Genomic DNA, 6,174 nt, shown 5'->3' with positions numbered 1-6,174 from the left:
ACCTGCGTGAGCGCAGTTTGTAAGCCTGGGTACTAATTTGGGTTATGGAGAACCATGGAAGGACTTCCTCCTGCTTTTGCTCCTAAGACACAGTGGGCAGGGCTGGCCTCAGACTGGCCTTTCACAGGTGGCCGCCTTAGAGACTCCCCACATCTTGCTACATCAGGAGATCCCCAACAGGTGCTGGAGGAAGGAAATAGAAGGATGGGGAGGGAGAAGACATAGCTCCCTGTACAGGGTAGATCCCAATAAATGGGTGCTGAGTGCATAAAGTTCCACCACTGAGCTCCTACTGTATGCCGGCACCATGCTCGGTGCTAGGGATACAAAGATGAACAAACCGTTAGCCACCATAGCTCAAGCTTTTGTTCTCAAGATCCATCCTGAGAGCCTCCTGTGTGCTCTGTATGAGAACCGAGGACCCCTGATGAGTAGGACATCCCTGCGTGTGGGGTAGTCTGCAGGCTGGTGGCTACCACCTGGCTGTGGCTTCACAGGCTGGCCGGCTTGTCAGCTGGCGCAGTGCCCAGCACCACCCTGGGCTGCTGCCATCCTGGCAGGCTCACAGAGGCCAGGCACTGATCGCTTAACAGGGAGCAGAATATGGTTTCGGTCTATTATCAGGGCAGATAAAGGCAGTGGCTGAAGCTCAGGGAGCGGTTTGGGTTTACAAATAAGAATCTCCAGGTGCCCTACCACTCCCCTGTCCTACCTTTGTCAGCCACCCCAGCCTTCCAATCCCTCCTTGTTCCTCTCTGAAAGCAGCCCCAGGGAGGGGACTCCTCCTCAACAGCTGTGTGCAGTGCCAGGCCTGGAAGGATGAGGAGGCTGGAACAAGGGGCAGCTGGCGTGGAGGCAGAGGCTGGTTGGAAAGAGAGTCCCGGAATTCAGAAAGCACTGGACTGGGAAGCAGAGGGGACCTGGAATGTGAGGAGAACATCCAGTTGCCACCCTGCCTCACTTATCCTTGTATTTGCTCCACCGCTCAGCACCCAGGATCAGGAACCCAGGAGAGATGCAGAAAGCATTTCTTGAATGAAGGCACAAATGCCAGGATAGGCCGACTTTTCCAGTGACCAGGATTCCAGGCATGGAAGGACTTGGAGGAGGGAAAACAGGGTCCCCAGACCCGTCTAGTGGGGGAAGGGTAGTGGAGGAAAGAGACCCTGCCTAAGAGAGCCACAGAAACAAGTGCTAAAAAATAGAGGACACACCGTGCATAAATTCAACAGCTATTTCTTGCTCACCTACTATGCACCAGTGGCAATAGACCAGTGATTGAAACAAAGCCCCTGCTATCATGGAGGCTGTGTTTAAGAGCTCTTCCCCTCAAAAGACAAGTGAGGGGGTGCTATTTGGGAAGACTTGCTGAAGGGAGGGAGCAGACAGAGTGGGCAGAGTGGCCCAGGCGAAGGCTCAGAGGCAGACAGGGGGGTGGTATGTGTGGGAGGAAGCAGAAACTCTGAGTGTTTGCCTCAAGGCTGAAAAACGAGGGTTATTGGGAGGAACCTTCTTCGTAGGTTGAACAGCCAGGCACCATGGGTGGAACAGAAAGTGGCGGGAGGCCACCAAGACCCCTATTGCTGGGCCCTGGCATTTCCTCCTGGAGGAGGAAGTAGATGAGAAGATATGGTGTTTCCCAGGGAGCCAAGGGGTCTGTGTTGCCCCTGGTCCTGATTGGAAGGCAGCGAGCCAACAGAGGAAGCAGGGCCCTCCCACCAGTTTCCCTTTGTGCAATTCTTCCTACTCTTCTCCACCCAGAAGCAGGCCTGGCAACTGTGCCAAGGTGCCACTGGCATGGACCCAGCACCCACACAGCCAGGCACAGGCTGGGGTTCCCCGGGTAAGCTGGGCCTACCCTCCGTCTGGACCAGGGAAACCAACCACCATGTGCTCTCTCCATGGGCTGTACATCAAAGGAGACGAGCCTGGGGGGTTATGGATTGGTCCTCGCCCTACCCCAAATGCATACCTGACCAAACCCTAGGCCTAATGGGGTTTCTGGAGCTTGGGGAGGTTTCCTTCTGCTTCTTTGTTTTGCAGGGAGGGCCATCAATAATCTCGCCTACCTCAGGCATTTGGCCATGTCAGGAAGTCATTAGAGTTCCCACCCAATGATGAGCGGGAAGCAAAGGAGCAGGATGCCAGGCCTCGGGGAGTTGACCAGCCGTGGTATGTGTGACACCCTAGGCAGAGAGGCCCAGTGTCAACCATAGGCCCTTCCCAGTCAGCCCAGCTCAGCCAGGTCCTTGTCAGGGGCTCCTTCCAGAGGTGAGAGTGTTTCCCCATCTTTACTTTCCTCCAACCCACCTGTGAGGTCTGTCCACCTACACCATCCAAAGCTCTTCATGTTGTATCGTGCATCACAATGCAGTATAACAAGTGGCTTGTGCAGAAGGGTAGCCTTTTACTCACTCCAGAAGGAAGTGGTCATCAAGCACTTACTATGTGCCAGGCACTGAACACTGAGGCAACAAAAGTGCCACGTAGTCCCTGCACTCACAGAGCTTCATAGAGGAGGCAGGCACAGGTAAACAACCAACAACAAATAATTACAAATTGAGCTGAGTGCTATGAAGGCAGGAAAGTGTAATTAGCCTGTGCTTGCCTCTCCCTGGCCCCAGAGGCCTGCCCTCATTATAGAATACCCACACCTGCCAACTTCCCCAGCACGCTGTTTGGCCAAGGACCTTGGTTCACTGCGCACCTGGCATAGCAAGCGGGTTGACAACAGTTTGAGGAATATTTGATAAACCAAACTGGAAAAAAAAATTTTAATTTAAAAGAAAACATCAGTCATCCAGGTGGCTCATACAACCGAATTTTACAAACCACTGAGGCCCAGAGAGTCCTAGCATTTGACCCCAAACCACACAGCTGGTGAGTGGCAGAGCGCAGACCAGGAACCAGGTCTTCTGTCTCCAGGTCCAGACCTCTGCCACGGCCCCCTGCTGCCTCCCTCATCTATCTTGAACCACTTGACCACCTCCAGGAATCGACAGCCTCCTGGCTCATCTCAGACGCCTTCCTTGCAGATCGGCACTGTCCCGCAGAATTGCACGTAATGATGAAAATATTCCATGTCTGCGCTGTCCAACACAGACACAGGGCATCACTCAGCAGGTTTGGGGAAATGGGGCCAGTTTGGTGAGGTTAGAAATTGGCAGGGGGTGTGGAGAGAAGGGAGGTATAGAGGAGATGAGACACAGAAGAAGAAGGGCAACGGTTGCAAAGGATCTTGTTTGATGTTCCAAGGAATCTTTTAGACCAGGGATCGGCAAACCGCAGCTGGCGAGCCACATGTGGCTCTTTGGGTACGTTCCGTCTCAAAAGTTCGCCGACCCCTGAAAGAGCCAATCCTGTCCTTCACAACAATTTAAAAATTATTCGAGAGCCATCAATATATTGGGTTGTCAGAAAAGTCATGACGTATTTTTTTCTATGTTTTTCATTGCAAAAATGTATCATGACTTTTCCAACAACCCAATATTTTTATATAACCACCATTATGTGAATAATATCCTTTAAAATTTTTATAAATGAAACTATGATAGTTTTATCTTCATTTTCAATTTTACTTCAGAGCCAGAGTTCGCGAGCCGCAGTTTGCTGACCCCCGGCAGCTCTTCCATCTCAAACATTTGCAGACCCCTGGCAAGGAATCTTCTAGACTATCTCTTAATCCAAGGGGAGCCGCTGAAGGACTTTATGCAAAGTAATGAAATGCCTTGATTGCCGCCTTCCTGGGGCCCCAAAGCGATCACTGCTCCTCTGAGCTCCGTAGCACCTCTGACACTCCAGTAACACTGGCTGTCATCATCGTCACAGTCCCACACAAACAGTTTCTCACCCCCACAGCTCTTATCTTAGCCTGAAACACCTTTCCCTTCCCCTCCTGGTCAACGCTTCCTCTTCCTTCAAGCCTTTGCTCACTGACCCCACCGGGAAGGCATCCTAGACACCCACCCTCACCTGAGTAAGTGCCTCTCCCATGGCTCCATAGCCTCCCTGGCATGTGGAAGAGGCTTAATAGATACTGTTTTAATTTCCCCATCCTTGCTGTTAGTCCCCCCTCTCTTGGCCCTTGCCCATGCCAAATCTACTTTCAGCTCCCCAGTCCCCAAATCTGGAGCCCTCGGAAATTCTTTCCACATAGCCACGGGTTGCTCCAAGGTCCTCCACCCATGGCCTAGGCTTGCGTATCCTCAGAACTTAGCTCCTGGGCAGGGCCTCCCTTCTGCCACCTCAGGACAGGCCTGCTCAAAGGGACGGCCCAAAGAAAGGAGGCCCGAGTTTCCAGCTTCATCGGGGAGAGGGCCCTGATCCAGTGAGCACAGCTGTGGACAAGCATTTAGGAACGAGGAGAGATCAACAGGAGCCTGAGCAGGCTCATCTGGGAAGGCTTCCTGGAGGTGTGGCTTGGCCTTCCCATCATGCCCTCGAGTGACGCTAGATTCTCTCTTGCCCAGAGAGTCCCTGCCTATCTCCTCAAGAGTCACATCCTTCCCCAGAGCCCCAGCCAGGATGGGATGTTCTCACTGGAACATTCATCCAACAACTATGCATTACTATCCTGCGTTATCCTAGGCCTGCCGGCTCTACAGGCCAGGCTTTGGGCCAAATAGGGGAGCATGGCACAGAAGAGATAATGAAACTGTGACACAGGGATGCCATTCCCATAAGGCCATCCAGTCTGGCTGCGGGAGCCTACTCAGACGCCTCTCTGCCCCAGGGCTAAGAGAGAGGAGCACTCTTGAGTGGGCAGGATACACTGAGAGGGACAGGGAGGCAGGGAGGCAAGCGAGAAGAGGTGGGTGAAAATGAGAGGGAGACAGATCAGAGGTTGGGAGGGAGTGATGTGGAGAGAGAAACGCAAGGCAGGAGGAAGCAGAGGACATGAGAAGAGACCCCCTTGCTTCTTTGAGGACCAATTTCAGGAGGCTTCTGGGCAGCCCAGCCCAAACCGCCCCCGTTTCTTACCTCCTACTAGCCTCTCCTCTGCCTTTTTTCTGCCTCCTAAATGATCAGGATGGCATTCTGTCACCAGTTACAGGGAACCAGAGGCAAAGGAGGGAGACTTGAGGTGGAGGGAGAGAAACTGAGATTTCTGTCCCTGGCGTGTAAGGACTAACCAGGACATGCCTCGAGAGTCACAGAGGGGTATAAGATGCTGGTCTGCATCTGAAGTCACCCAAGCTCACGCCCCACTGGAAGCCCCAAGCAGGTTTGTTTGTGAGTGTACCCAGGAGGTGTTTGGAGACTGCCCACATACCCCAATATCCCCAGAGAGACTGAAAATTTCAACCACCCTCCATCTTCCCGTGCCGAACCCTGCCCAGGCTCCCTGGGGGGCCTCAGCCTCTAGATGGTCCAGCCCCTGTATCAAGGCCAGGAGAGGGTCGTGTCAGGTCTTCCATGAGGGTAGAAAGGCAGGAGCCTGGACAGCTGACCCCCAAGGATACCAGCACACGGGTGGAGGGAGGCGTGGGTGGAGCTAGGGGAGGGGAGGAGAAGAGAGGGGGTGAGGCTGGGTTCTTCCATGGAGCTGTGCTTGTTTGGGGCTTTGGCCGCTCTTCCTGTTTGGCAGCCAGAGCTGTGACAGCCAAAGACATCTCTCTGACTGCACCCAAGAGAGACTGCCGGGCCAGAGAGGAAGCAGCAGGCGGGACCCACATCCCACCCCCGGCCAGAGCTCCAGGGAGCATGCCCTCCATGTCTCCAAGAGGCCAGGCCACCCCTAAGGAAGGCTTCCCAGTGCATGGGCCCCAGGGGCAGCCCTGCAATGCCAGCCTTGAAGTCAGGGAGTCAGCAATATCTCAAGGGGCTGACAGAGGTCAGTGGGAGTCAGCAAGAAACAACAAGCATAAGTTATGCAGAGGCACTTTGGAGAATTGGGCATCCAGCTTAACGAAAATTAGGAGGTGGAACTGAGCCCTGGACAGTCGGAAGAGAGCTTCCTTTTCTCTCCACTGCCCTTTCCAGGGGTCACCAGGCTCAGAGGCTAAGATAAGAAGAAAGGCTCACAGCTCCAACCATCTAGGTTCAAACCCATCACTGATAAATTGCATGACCTTAGACAGGCACTGAACCCCTCTGAGCTTCAGTTTCTTTCTCTGTAAATAGAGGCTGATGAGAATTAGAGCATCTGCCTCAAATGGCAGTTGTCATAAGGAT

The sequence above is a fragment of the Hipposideros armiger genome, unplaced genomic scaffold, assembly GCF_001890085.2.
Source record: "Hipposideros armiger isolate ML-2016 unplaced genomic scaffold, ASM189008v1 scaffold_569, whole genome shotgun sequence".
NCBI lineage: Eukaryota > Metazoa > Chordata > Mammalia > Chiroptera > Hipposideridae > Hipposideros > Hipposideros armiger.
This window is presented reverse-complemented; position numbering follows the sequence as displayed.